General features: G+C 45.8%; 1 protein-coding gene across 8 annotated transcripts in view; it reads left to right on the top strand.

Moving 5' to 3' along the window:
* Positions 1-14,877, top strand: part of tenm1 (teneurin transmembrane protein 1) — a 1,688,122-nt gene that overhangs the window by 551,040 nt on the left and 1,122,205 nt on the right. Inside the window, exon 1 of one of the 8 annotated variants that reach the window (XM_068047385.1) lies at positions 806-881. The exons of the other annotated variants lie outside the window; for them this stretch is intronic. The gene's annotated coding sequence lies outside the window, so the exon portion shown is untranslated. Of the gene's footprint in view, positions 1-805; positions 882-14,877 lie in introns of those variants that run through there. 8 annotated transcript variants of the gene reach the window in all.

Raw genomic sequence — 14,877 nt, 5'->3', positions numbered from 1 at the left:
AAATTTGTTTGTCGGGGCTGTTGCACAGTTGGCTCTCCCCTTGCGCCTCTGTCTTTTTTCCTGCCAACTGCTAAGTCTCTTCAACTCGCCACACTTTAGCCCCGCCTTTATGGCTGCCCGCCAGCTCTGGCGAACGCTGGCAACTGACTCCCACGACTTGTGATCAATGTCACAGGACTTCATGTCACGTTTGCAGATGTCTTTAAAGCGGAGACATGGACGGCCGGTGGGTCTGATACCAGTGGCAAGCTCGCTGTACAATGTGTCTTTGGGGATCCTGCCATCTTCCATGCGGCTCACATGGTCAAGCCATCTCAAGCGCCGCTGACTCAGTATAAGCTGGGGATGTTGGCCGCCTCGAGGACTTCTGTGTTGGAGATACGGTCCTGCCACCTGATGCCAAGTATTCTCCGGAGGCAGCGAAGATGGAATGAATTGAGACGTCGCTCTTGGCTGACATACGTTGTCCAGGCCTCGCTGCCATAGAGCAAGGTACTGAGGATACAGGCCTGATACACTCAGACTTTTGTGTTCCGTGTCAGTGCGCCATTTTCCCACACTCTCTTGGCCAGTCTGGACATAGCAGTGGAAGCCTTTCCCATGCGCTTTATATAATGTATACTCATAATAAACAATGAAAACTATTCCTTACATGAGCTCAACCATAACTTAGGAATAAAAAATCTTGCTGTTTTTAGAGGGTTGCAACACTTTGCCTCTCCTCCAAAGTTTCAATCAATGGCTCTTTCACTGAACCCCAATTAACATTTATTTTCATTTACACAAGAAAGAGAGCGAGTGAGTGAGAAGAATTACCCATGTGTCATGGGTATTGGTCTCCACAGTCACCACTAAATACCCAAGAGATACGGCTCAGTGTGGTAAGTGCCTGCTGTCTCATGTTTTCCATTTGCATTCCAAGTCATGAGACTCATTTTATCCACCTCAGAAGGATGAAAGGCTAAATGAACCACCTTGGGATTCGAACTCTTGATCTAATGGCACTGAGTACAGCACACAAACTGCTTAATCTACCTGACCTACACATAACAAACAGCATTCATCCTAATGTGGGTAATCACATATGTCAATCTCTCAAGCATTTGCCTGTCAATCTTCCTTTCAAGCTCAGAATGAAGCAGCTAAACAAAAGCTGTAACAGGGGAAAGCTCTTGCAAAAAGGTCATGTGGTATTCAGATGATATTGGCTGTTTTGTAGCTCACACATAACAAACCTAGAAGATTTGAAAAGTCAGCAATATCCCTTTCCATCAGCATATTTGGGCAGGATTTCTTTTAAACCACCATGAAAATTTCAGCTAGATCTTTAGTATCTTTTCAATGCCCTGACTGTTGTCTTTTTGCTATCATTTAAATTGTTTGACTGATGTCCTGGGCTAATATTATTGAATGACTGCAATTCTATTAGTTAAACCCATATGCACTCAAACCTGTTCTAAACAGATCAATGACATCTTTCTGATAATATAGAGTTGCTTTCCAATTCCAGATTTAGCTGCTTGTGCAGTCAGATCAAAGCATTGATTCTTGCAGCAGCCATAAGACAGTGTGCTTCTGAAATTAACTCCCCCATCAGGGTTCTCAGCTGCCACTTGAAGCTGGTACAAGAGGTCTGGAACCCTGTTGGAGAGCTCGAATAAGGGCTGAATTTTCCCGCAGGCTTCAGGACCCCGACATCAGGATCAAATGGGGGTCCTGAGCCCGCACTTTCTGGCAGTGAGATTGGCACAGGGATATTTCAGGAGGTGGCCTCCTAATTGGCCACCTTTGATCTCACTGCCCAGTTCAAGACAGAGGGCAGGCTCCCGATGCTGCCAGCTCAATCAGAGGGCTAGCTGCTCTGAAACCTCAGCAGCACCACTGGGAGAGGTGGGCACTTCTGAGGCAAGTTGGAGATTGACAGGGTGCTCAATATGGAGGCGTTCATGGAGGAGTAAGTTTAAAATAAAAATTCATAAGGGCCAAGGAGGCAGGCCCCTTAGATCAGAGGAGAAATTCCTCCGGATGGATGGCTTTTTCGTGCCACAGGGAATGCCTGTCTCCCTGTGGAGATTTCTAATCAATTTAAGAAAAAGAAGTCTGCCAAATCTTGTTTATTTTGTTCAATGGCATTGATGCAAAGCCATGCCTTCCAAAGCTGTGCTAATTTGGGTTTCAGGAGGCCTTCACTGTTTATACAGAAGTAATCCCATATTGAGTAGAAATCCTTAAATATAATTTTAGATGTAGAGAAAAACTGCTCTTTGTTGAAAGGGATATTCTAACTTTATCCTTTTGGGATCTGTAACCATCTCTGACAAAGAGACCAATCACATTATAAATTGATTTATGAAGTAATCGGTTTGCTTAAGTACTGAAGACCTACAGCGATGGTACACCTTGCCTAAAAGACACTCAGCTGGACTTGGCTTTTACATCTGAATTATATAGTAGTTGCACATAATTTTGGTTTCAAATGTTTCACTTGTACGTTTCACTGAAAAGATTAGAATTCATGATACTGTCAGTATAAACGCTCATTTCAAGCTGTTGATCTTCAATCATTTAACATGAGGCTGAGCTGAATGTTATCACATCATTAATTAATATGCTTGTATTCTGTTATTTAATGAAATTCACTGCCTGCTGTTTGTTTGAGTGGTGATGCTGTGAGCCTCTGGTGACAGTAATTTTTTTTAATCGAAAACCAACTGTCAAGAAAGAGAAATAGGTTTACACCACCCTCTGGACGAACGAATATCCCATTAATATTAGTGGAACAAATTATCACTTCACAGCCCAGAAACATCTATAAGAATAGAATATGATTGCTGTAACGAGGCAAAAAAATGATGAAATATATGTGCCAGAAGACAGGAAGTCAAGGTACTATTTTCAATGACAATTAGCTTTGACAAATCAGGAAATGAAGAAGCTCATCAAAGCCTTTTAAACACACACTGCTTTTGCTTCGAATAGTACTGGGCCTTTCTTAAAATCAGCTGTTTAAAAATAAGATTTTGGCTCTTGCATTTCTTGGTGTAGTGCTGAGCCATACAACCCAGAGGTGTCTGAGGTTTGCTTCCTAGTTTGTGTCAAATTAAATTATCTTGACTGAGTCAGCGCTGGGGCATTACTGATGCCTGCAGCATCTGTATGACAACTAAGTAAAAAAAACACTCCCTGCTGGAGGTGGGCGTACTCTATGTAGATTTCTCTGGCTGTGACAACCTTGTGTTCAAGCAACCTGCTGACACTCAGGAATTTCCCAACGGGAGCAGGAAACAGAAGATGGGACTGTTTCCGATCCTGAACGCACACCCAGGAGGAAGCAGTTACTCATTGGGATTTTCATGGACGTGCCCCATTAATTGGCATGGAGAGAGGTTCCCTGTCCAATTAAGGGTGGTGGGTGGCCTCTTGAGGCTAGAGGGCCAATCAGAGGCCTTCCAGCTTTAGAGGTGGAACAGGCTATGATGGCAGGTAAGTAAGCTTCAACATGGAGGTGCACACACACCAACTAATTTAAGAATGATTCTTGCAGTCAGGCCACAACTGTGGGTGGCCTGTGGCTGTTCTCGCACCCAGGCAGGGTGAGCCTTTAGGCCTGTCTGGAGCACTGTCTCCCCAGCCTGCCACCGGGTATTCACCTCCAGGCACTTAAACTGGCCCCTGCTGGTGCAGGAAATTGGAGGCTGATTGGAAAATTCCAGCCTCCTTTAATAGGACTTAAGTGGGCTCATAATGATATGGGACAATTATTTTGGGTTGGACCCTTACTCTTATAATAATGACAGATTGCTTCCACTTACACATGGTGGTCCCTTTACTAAGCCGTATTTTCAAGTTACAAGAAATAATAATTACCAGTATCCCTGTGTGCTGGGGCTCATCCTAGGTGGTCAATCCGCCGCAACTTCCCTTTGCACTTCTTCCAGTGACTGACCAGGTCACATTTTTCCAACTGCAGTACAGATCTTCTCCCTCTCTGACTTTTAAATTCTTGGCTGCATTCCAATTACTGTGATATCAACATGTCTGCTGTCTCTGACAATATTCAGCCAAAAGCCAATTTCAGCTCACCTGATTGGCTTTCAATCATTTCATTGTCTGCAGCTGGCCAGACTCTATTGACCGCACCTTCCTTTGTCTCAACAGTGATTAGCTGAGCCCAGTTCATTGCAAGTTTCAACTTGTTACCACACCTGTGGCTCTCGTAAATTCTTTGGTTCGATGCCTTCTCCAATCTCAATGTTCCACAGTCCACCCTTCCTGCTCGTTGCACGTATGGTTACACCACAACTGTTTTTTTACACAATACATCTGTTTCAGCATTTGTAAATTATCTTACAGGGTAGCCCTGCCAATCCTGATCCCAGCTCCACTAAAGTGACCGGTGCCAGGAACGGCATTGGGAAACCAGCATGCTGGCTGACACTGGTAATTTCGGGGCCTGCCCATTTCCGTTCCCACCCCCCTGGAGGTGCCTGAAAATCCTCCTATTGTCCAGGATCAATCTGACAAATGGAATGCTTTTATGAGGTACAGGAGGACAGCCTGTATCCATGGAACTGTATCCCTGTCAGAGTTGCTGTTTTTAGGAAAGGACAGGATAAAATTGAGAGAAATGGGGTGGAGGTTGGAGGAAAAAATCCTGTTCCAAGCGTACTTGTTTAAAGATTGTCTGTTTAAACCAATGACATAGCATTGATGCAAGGGCAAATTACTACGGATGCTGGAAATACATTGCTTTCTCCTTGCAAATGCAAATTTGCAGCATGAAATCAGAAATCTTATTGGACTGTATGCAGAAAAGAAAATACAGTGTTGGGATACATAGCTAGAATGGCACATATTTCTAGAGAAGCTATGCTGAGGTTATAAATTGCAAGTGTTGAGTATATCAACAAAATGACAAGAATGGAGTGGTTACAATTCAACTTTGATAAACTTAATCAAGATAACCTCATGTGAGTTAAAGTATTGATACATCTAATGGAAGAGTCACATTTTATCCGTTACATTGTGAGAGTTTGTCCATTTCCATATCAAAATACAATGACGAAATGTGCTTAATGGCATGAACAGTATTTGTACTCAATGTAGAAAACTATCACTTGTATAGCTATTTATTGATCTCTTTTCTTTCAATTTATAATCATGCCTGAATGGTGGGTGGTAGAAAGTTTGGTCAAACACAAACTGAGAGCATAATATTGCAAAAGTTGATGTTTTTGTTTTGCTTTCTGACAGATACTATTGCATTTATTTATTAGAGACTTGATAGAGGTGCTCAAAATCGTGAGGAGTCTGGATAGAGTAGATAGGGAAAAATTGTTCCCACTTGTGAAAGGATCAAGAACGAGAGGGCACAGATTTAAGGTGATTGGCAAAAGAAGCAATGGTGACATGAGGAAAAACTTTCTCACGCAGCGAGTGTTTAGGATCTGGAATGCACTGCCAGAGACTGTGGTGGAGGTAGGTTTAATTGAGGCTTTCAAAAGGGAATTGGATAGTTACCTGAAAAGGAAGAATGTGCAGAGTTGTGGGGAGAAGGCGCCAGAATGGCAGTAAGTGAAGAGATGGTGCAGACACGATGGGACAAATGGCCTCCTTCTGTGCTGCAACAATTCTGTGACTCTTATTCTATGATATGTTAAAATGAATATAGGCAGCCTGCACAGTATTTAGGCTGCTACCAGCTCAGAATGGGCAAAGCAGGTTTCAAAATGAAGAATTTTCTTTCAGTTATAAGCACTGTCAATACTGATGATACAAGTTGCTTTGTGGCTTTTGTTCCAAAGGTTCAGTTGGTGCACACCTGAGTAACAGAGCAGAGAGTAAAGATTCCTCTTCGATGGTTAGACAAATCCAAAACATAATGTGAATTTGGATGTTTTAAATCCTGTAGAATAATGTAATAAATGTATTTTGATGAATATTAACTGAGCGTAGGCTGTGCAATCTAACTGATCATGTCATTCAGTTCTAAAATTTAATGCAATGAGGAAGTCCCATTCTTAAAAATGCTAACCCCACGTAGGAAATATTCTGAAATGCTGAAGCAATGGACAGCACTGGTGAATAATATTGGCGAACACATTTTAAACAATATGAAATTTGTGACTCAGTTGCATACATGAACGTTAGGGAACTGGAGCTGGAGCTGGATGAACTTCGGATCATTCGGGAGGCGGAGGGGATTATTGACAGGAGTTATAGGGAGGCAGTCACACCTCAGGTAAAAGAAGTAGGTAGATGGGTTACCGTCAGGGGAAGGAAAGGGAACCAGCAGGCAGTGCAGGGATCCCCTGTGGCCGTTTCCCTCAACAACAGGTATACTGTTTTGGATACTGTTGGGGGGGACGACTTACCAGGGGTAAGCAATGGGGTGCAGGTCTCTGGCACAGAGTCTGTCCCTGTTGCTCAGAAGGGAAAGGGGAAGAGGAGCAGAGCATTAGTCATTGGGGACTCCATAGTTAGGGGAACAGATAGGAGGTTCTGTGGGAACGAGAGAGACTCACGGTTGGTGTGTTGCCTCCCAGGTGCCAGGGTACGTGATGTCTCTGATCGTGTTTTTGGGATCCTTAAGGGGGAGGGGGAGCACCCCCAAGTCGTGGTCCACATAGGCACCAACGACATAGGTAGGAAGAGAGATGGGGATTCAAGGCAGAAATTCAGGGAGCTAGGGTGGAAGCTTAGAGCGAGAACAACCAGAGTTGTTATCTCTGGGTTGTTGCCCGTGCCACGTGCTAGCGAAGAGAGGAATAGGGAGAGAGAGGAGTTGAACACGTGGCTGCAGGGATGGTGTAGGAGGGAGGGTTTTGGTTTCCTGGATAATTGGGGCTCTTTCTGGGGTAGGTGGGACCTCTACAAACAGGATGGTCTTCACCTGAACCAGAGGGGTACCAATATCCTGGGGGGGAGATTTGTTAGTGCTCTTCGGGGGGGTTTAAACTAAATCAGCAGGGGAATGGGAACCTAAATTGTAGTTCCAGTGTACAGGCTGTTGAGAGTAGTGAGGTAGGGGATAAGGTTACAAGGACGCAAGAGGGCACTGGCAAGCAAGAACTTGGTTTAAAGTGTGTCTACTTCAACGCCAGGAGCATCCGGAATAAGGTGGGTGAGCTTGCAGCATGGGTTGGTACCTGGGATCCTGATGTTGTGGCCATTTCAGAGACATGGGTAGAGCAGGGGCAGGAATGGATGTTGCAGGTTCCGGGATTTAGATGTTTCAGTAAGAACAGAGAAGAGGGTAAAAGAGGGGGGGGTGTGGCATTGTTAATCAAGGAAAGTATTACAGCGGCAGAAAGGACGTTTGAGGACTCGTCTACTGAGGTAGTATGGGACGAGGTTAGAAACAGGAGAGGAGAGGTCACCCTGTTGGGAGTTTTCTATCGACCTCCGAATAGTTCCAGAGATGTAGAGGAAAGGATAGCGAAGATGATTCTCGACAGGAGCGAGAGTAACAGGGTAGTGGTTATGGGGGACTTTAACTTTCCAAATATTGACTGGAAATACTATAGTTCAAGTACTTTAGATGGGTCTGTTTTTGTCCAGTGTGTGCAGGAGGGTTTTCTGACACAGTATGTGGACAGGCCAACCAGGGGCGATGCCACATTGGATTTGGTACTGGGTAATGAACCCGGCCAGGTGTTCGATTTAGATGTAGGTGAGCACTTTGGCGATAGTGATCACAATTCGGTTAGGGTTACCTTAGCGATGGGCAGGGACAGGTATATACCGCAGGGCAAGAATTATAGCTGGGGGAAAGGAAATTATGACGCGATTAGGCAAGATTTAGGATGTGTAGGATGGGGAAGGAAACTGCAGGGGATGGGCACAAACGAAATGTGGAGCTTATTCAAGGAGCAGCTAATGCGTGTCCTTGATAAGTATGTACCTGTCAGGCAGGGAGGAAGTTGTCGAGCGAGGGAGCCGTGGTTTACTCAAGAAGTTGAAGCGCTTGTCAAGAGGAAGAGGGCGGCTTATTGTAGGATGAGACGTGAAGGCTCAGTTAGGGCGCTTGAGAGTTACAAGCTAGCCAGGAAGGATCTAAAGGGAGGGCTAAGAAGAGCAAGGAGAGGACAAGAGAAGTCATTGGCGGATAGGATCAAAGAAAACCCTAAGGCTTTCTATAGGTATATCAGGAATAAAAGAATGATAAGAGTTAGAACAGGGCCAATCAAGGATAGTAGTGGGAAGTTGTGTGCGGAATCAGAGGAGATAGGGGAAGCGTTAAATGAATATTTTTCGTCAGTATTTACAGTAGAGAAAGAAAATGTTGCCGAGGAGATTACTGAGATACAGCCTACTAGGCTAGATGGGATTGAGATTCACAAGGAGGAGGTGTTAGCAATTTTGGAAAGAGTGAAAATAGATAAGTCCCCTGGGCCAGATGGGATTTATCCTAGGATTCTCTGGGAAGCCAGGGAGGAGATTGCAGAGCCGTTGTTGTTGATCTTTATGTCGTCATTGTCGACAGGAGTAGTGCCGGAGGACTGGAGGATAGCACATGTTGTCCCCTTGTTCAAGAAGGGGAGTCGAGACAGCCTTGGTAATTATAGACCTGTGAGCCTTACTTCGGTTGTGGGTAAAATGTTGGAAAGGGTTATAAGAGATAGGATTTATAATCATCTTGAAAAGAATAAGTTCATTTGCGATAGTCAGCACGGTTTTGTGAAAGGTAGGTCGTGCCTCACAAACCTTATTGAGTTTTTCGAGAAGGTGACCAAACAGCTGGATGAGGGTAAAGCCGTGGATGTGGTGTATATGGATTTCAGTAAGGCGTTTGATAAGGTTCCCCACGGTAGGCTATTGCAGAAAATACGGAAGTATGGGGTTGAAGGTGATTTAGAGCTTTGGATCAGAAATTGGCTAGCTGAAAGAAGACAGAGGGTGGTGGTTGATGGCAAATGTTCATCCTGGAGTTTAGTTACTAGTGGTGTACCGCAAGGTTCTGTTTTGGGGCCACTGCTGTTTGTCATTTTTATAAATGACCTGGATGAGGGTGTAGAAGGGTGGGTTAGTAAATTTGCGGATGACACAAAGGTCGGTGGAGTTGTGGATAGTGTCGAAGGGTGTTGTAGGGTACAGAGGGACATAGATAGGCTGCAGAGCTGGGCTGAGAGATGGCAAATGGAGTTTAATGCGGAGAAGTGTGAGGTGATTCACTTTGGAAGGAGTAACAGCAATGCAGAGTACTGGGCTAATGGGAAGATTCTTGGTAGTGTAAATGAGCAGAGAGATCTTGGTATCCAGGTACATAAATCCCTGAAAGTTGCTACCCAGGTTAATAGGGCTGTTAAGAAGGCATATGGTGTGTTAGCTTTTATTAGTAGGGGGATCGAGTTTCGGAGCCACGAGGTCATGATGCAGCTGTACAAAACTCTGGTGAGGCCGCACCTTGAGTATTGCGTGCAGTTCTGGTCACCGCATTATAGGAAGGATGTGGAAGCTTTGGAAAGGGTGCAGAGGAGATTTGCTAGGATGTTGCCTGATATGGAAGGAAGGTCTTACGAGGAAAGGCTGAGGGACTTGGGGTTGTTTTCGTTAGAGAGAAGGAGGAGGAGAGGTGACTTAATAGAGACATACAAGATAATCAGAGGGTTAGATAGGGTGGATAGTGAGAGTCTTTTTCCTCGGATGATGATGGCAAACACGAGGGGACATAGCTTTAAGTTGAGGGGTGATAGATATAGGACAGATGTCAGAGGTAGTTTCTTTACGCAGAGAGTAGTAGGGGCGTGGAACGCCCTGCCTGCAACAGTAGTAGACTCGCCAACTTTAAGGGCATTTAAGTGGTCATTGGATAGACATATGGATGAAAATGGAATAGTGTAGGTCAGATGATCGGCGCAACATCGAGGGCCGAAGGGCCTGTACTGCGCTGTAATGTTCTAATGTTCTAATGAAAATTGCATTCATGCGAAAGCGGTATTATTAAAAAAGTGATGGTTTCCATTAACCTCCAAATGCTGATTAAAGCCCCCTGTGTAATTCACATCTGCAACATCCTCAACTACATCTTGCAATGGTATCTGTCTGAAAGCAAAACAGAAACACATTAGCCTGGAGATTATTATTGCAATATTAGCATATGAACAAGCCACAGACAAAAAAATTCTCATGTATTGGTCAAGTGTTGGATGCTGATAACACAAACAGTAACTTCTAGGATCGCGTGTTTCATCTATGTCATTTATGCTGATGAGATTGTCAACTACTGCACTACCTGCTCTGCTGTCATTGCATTTCTTATGATGTACACTTTAAATATGAATAACACCTAATAATACAATTATATTTTTGACCTTCCAAGCTGAGGCTGTACTTGGAGAGAGTATTTGAGCTGTAATAACATTAGGCTGAAATAACTGATGGTGGTAATGCTGAAAGCAAATTGTGCGTATCAATTAACAATAGCGACGCAAGAAGCAAATTCGCACAACATTAATGTGTATAGGTTTAAGTGTCATTTTTGCTACAGTGTACTAGTACAGTCATAATCAGTATAGTGTTAATGGCAACCCGTGGCGCCGAATCTCTATGCCAATTGAGCTGGACTTATAACCCGTAACTGCTGCCTTCCGTGTTGATATGGTCGCTGTGAGGCGACTATGGAGTGACCTCTCCATGGCGCATGCCTGAGCGGATGTATGGAGGTTGTGAGTTGCTCAAGCGTCAAAACCCCCCTCTCGGCCTTCCTGGTGGGGTCCAAAGGAGTGCAGAGCACGACGTTTGGCACCGGTATGGCTGCAGGAACTGCCGGAAACATGCCAAAGGTGACACATGACCGCCTTCGGGGTTCCGCTCCGGATTTTCTGTTAGGGTTTACTACCTTAGCCTTGGTATCTCCCGAGATGCCCACAAGGCAGTGGGGTTGTTAGGGCCCCTACACAGAGGTAGGTGGATGCCGGTGGGAGGAGGTGGGGTGGGGAGGGGGTGCGAGGAGGAGGGGTGCGGTGGGAAGGGGGTGCGAGGGGGAGCTGGGAAGGGGGCTGCAGGGCGTAGGGGAGAGGGGTGCAGGGGAAGGGGGTGCGAGGGGGAAGATGGTGCGAGGGGGGTGGAGGGAAGGGGGTGCGAGGGGGGTGAGCTGTGAGTGGGGGTTGGGGGGGCAGAGGGGATGCAGGTAATAAAACATTTCATCAGATCCCACCATTGTCCCTTTTACAATGATGTACTGCTACTGGGATCGGGATCCGGGAGCCGAGCTGGAGTTGTGGGGAAAGTTTGCGTGGAAACAGCGCGGAGTCGCCGAGTGAGCGGGAGCCGCTGCCGGGACCATGTGGCCGCTCTTCCTCCTGATCGCCGTCATGGACGGGCTCCCCAAACACAGCCATGTGGCCTTCCTGTCCAGTTGGCCAAGCTTGGCAACCACTGGCAGGGTCTTCATCAGCATTTCTTTCCCGGATTGCCAGCCGTTCGAGGAAGTTCCAAATACAAAACGTCAAGTACAGCGAGCACCAAGGGTGTTTATGGCAGCAGATCATCTTGCTATAGCTGAAATACAAGAAAGCCCCCAGCGAGTTAACATCCATAGCACTTAAAGCAGCCAGAAGCACTGCACAAAGAACAGCCAGGTGCTGCGCAAATGACTACTGGCAACACCTATGCAGTCATATTCAGCTGGCCTCTGACACTGGAAATATTAGAGGAATGTATGACGGCATTAAGAGAGCTTTTGGGCCAACCATCAAGAAGATTGCCCCCCTCAAATCTAAATCAGGGGACACAATCACTGACCAACGCAAGCAAATGGACCGCTGGGTGGAACACTACCGAGAACTGTACTCCAGGGAAAATGTTGTCACTGAGACTGCCCTCAATGCAGCCCAGTCTCTGCCAGTCATGGATGAGCTGGACGTACAGCCAACAAAATTGGAACTCAGTGATGCCATTGATTCTCTAGCCAGCGGAAAAGCCCCTGGGAAGACGGCATGACCCCTGAAATCATCAAGAATGCCAAGCCTGCTATACTTCCAGCACTGTACGAACTGCTTTGCCTGTGCTGGGACGAGGGAGCAGTACCTCAGGACATGAGCGATGCCAATATCATCACCCTCTATAAGAACAAGGGTGACCGTGGTGACTGCAACAACTGCCGTGGAATCTCCCTGCTCAGCATAGTGGGGAAAGTCTTCGCTCGAGTTGTTTTAAACAGGCTCCAGAAGCTGGCTGAGCATGTCTACCCTGAGGCACAGTGTGGCTTTCGAGCAGAGAGATCCACCATTGACATGCTGTTCTCCCTTTGCCAGCTACAGGAGAAATGCCGCGAACAACAGATGCCCCTCTACATTGCTTTCATTGATCTCACCAAAGCCTTTGACCTCATCAGCAGACGTGGTCTCTTCAGACTATTGAAAAGATTGGATGCCCACCAAAGCTACGAAGTATTATCACCTCATTCCATGACAATATGAAAAGCACAATTCAGCATAGCGACGCTTCATCAGATCCCTTTCCTATATTGAGTGGCATGAAACAGGACTGTGTACTCGCACCTACACTGTTCGAGATCTTCTTCTCCCTGCTGCTCTCACATGCGTTCAAGTCTTCAGAAGAAGGAATTTTCCTCCACACAAGATCAGGTGGCAGGTTGTTCAACCTTGCCCGTCTAAGAGCGAAGACCAAAGTACGGAAAGTCCTCATCAGGGAACTCCTCTTTGCTGATGATGCTGCATTAACATCTCACACTGAAGAGTGTCTGCAGAGACTCATGGACAGGATTGCGGCTGCCTGCACCGAATTCGGCCTAACCATCAGCCTCAAGAAAATGAACATCATGGGACAGGACGTCAGAAATGCCCCATCCATCAATATCGGTGACCACACTCTGGAAGTGGTTCAAGAGTTCACCTACCTAGGCTCAACTATCACCAGTAACCTGTCTCTCGATGCAGATTTCAACAAGCGCATGGGATAGGCTTCCTCTGCCATGTCGAGACTGGCCAAGAGAGTGTGGGAAAATGGCGCACTGACACAGAACGCAAAAGTCCAAGTTTATCAAGCCTGTGTCCTCAGTACCTTGCTCTATAACAGCAAGGCCTGGACAACGTATGTCAGCCAAGAGCGACGTCTCAATTCATTCCATCTTAGCTGCCTCCGGAGAATCCTTGGCATCAGGTGGCAGGACCGTATCTCCAACACAGAAGTCCTCGAGGCGGCCAACTTCCCCCGCATCTACACCCTACTAAGCCAGCGGCGCCTGAGATGGCTTGGCCATGTGAGCCGCATGGAAGATAGCAGGATCCCCAAGGACACATTGTACCGCGAGCTCGTCACTGGTATCAGACCCACCGGCTGTCCATGTCTCCGCTTTAAAGATGTCTGCAAACACGACATGAAGTCCTGTGACATTGATCACAAGTTGTGGGAGTCAGTTGCCAGCGATCGCCAGAGCTGGCGGGCAACCATAAAGGCGGGGCTAAAGCGTGGCGAGTCGAAGAGACTTAGCAGTTGGCAGGAAAAAAGACAGAAGCGCAAGGAGACAGCCAACTGTGTAAGAGCCCCGACAACCAATTTTATCTGCAGCGCCTGTGGAAGAGTCTGTCACTCTAGAATTGGCCTTTATAGCCACTCCAGGCATTGCTTCACAAACCACTGACCACCTCCAGGCGCTTACCCATTGTCTCTCGAGACAAGGAGACCAAAGAAGAAGCGTTAATGGCATGAAATGTGTTGGGATGAGATACATTGCACCTGGGAGGATCTGAGGGCACGGCCTGCAACTGACTGAAATAAATGAAACTCTTCCTTGCTTGGATTTTTTTGTGTTCAGTATGAATTTAAATTATCTTCTGGAGATTGACCCTTTCTCAGTACCAATATGCTAAATAAACCTAGGGGCAATGTTCGGTGTCAGCCCTTTGACAGGCATCTTAGCACATCCTCAGGTGAAGGATGATTCAGTATTTTTCATCATTATTAATAGAGCTGGGCCTTTAGGAATCTAATTACAGACCTATGTCATAAATTCTATTACTTCCCTAAAATAAAATCAGTTTATTCAAAAGAGAATCATTTTCCCTGAGGAAGCAACCACCCAGCAAAAAACAGCTCCCGCTAATGTTTCTGTATAAATGCATCACTCGGTGTGCAACTTTGACATACAGACCAATAATACCCCCTTTTAGTTTCCAATCTGTCAGCTGATAGGCTGGTCATAGCAGCACTCCAAATAGGTTCAGTGTCCCCGGAAATTTGGGTGGAAGGATTCCTGCCTTTGGCCATGATAGATTGCTGCGAAAGTCATGGGAATTTGAGGTAAAACCTGTATGCGGATGAAGAATTAGTGGAAGATAGGGAAGCTTCTTGTTATGGAAGTGATGTCAAGGTGAAGGGGGGAGGAGAAGGACTCCTGAATTGTGTGTGCTCCAAGAATTTATGCTAGGGCTCTGTTACGATCACGTGAGGAGGGGTTGAAAGGCCCCTCTCTTGTCCCTCTCCTTGTTTGACCACAACAGGGTTTATTTCTTTTTAAAAAGGCGGATATGCTGACTAATTCAGTGAGTGGTTCTTTCATGATTATAGCACGTAAATGGTTAAACAATCAAACAGTTTTCTTGAGTTTAAACAAGAGGTTAGCTTTATTGTACCAAAAAACTATCTAAGTAAAATAATAAACTACGCTCCAACTTTCTCTCACAAACAGAAACACATACACAAATAAAAAAGGACGTACAGTCTGTGGAGTTAGGCAATTCAGTTGTCTTCCGGTCGAATTCAGTGGTCCTGAGGTTTCCGGCTTGTAAATGTAGCCAACTGGTCAGGATTGTCTTGGAGACAGTGATGCAGCTGGTTTTCTTCAAGGGGTCTCTGTCTGCAGCAATGATGAGCTTGGATGGTTACAGCCAGCAGGCAGGGTTCGAACTTGTA

The sequence above is a fragment of the Heterodontus francisci genome, chromosome 15 (genome assembly GCF_036365525.1).
Source record: "Heterodontus francisci isolate sHetFra1 chromosome 15, sHetFra1.hap1, whole genome shotgun sequence".
Taxonomy (NCBI): domain Eukaryota; kingdom Metazoa; phylum Chordata; class Chondrichthyes; order Heterodontiformes; family Heterodontidae; genus Heterodontus; species Heterodontus francisci.
Note: the sequence above shows the minus strand (reverse complement) of the source record. Positions and strands in the feature narration are given on the sequence as shown.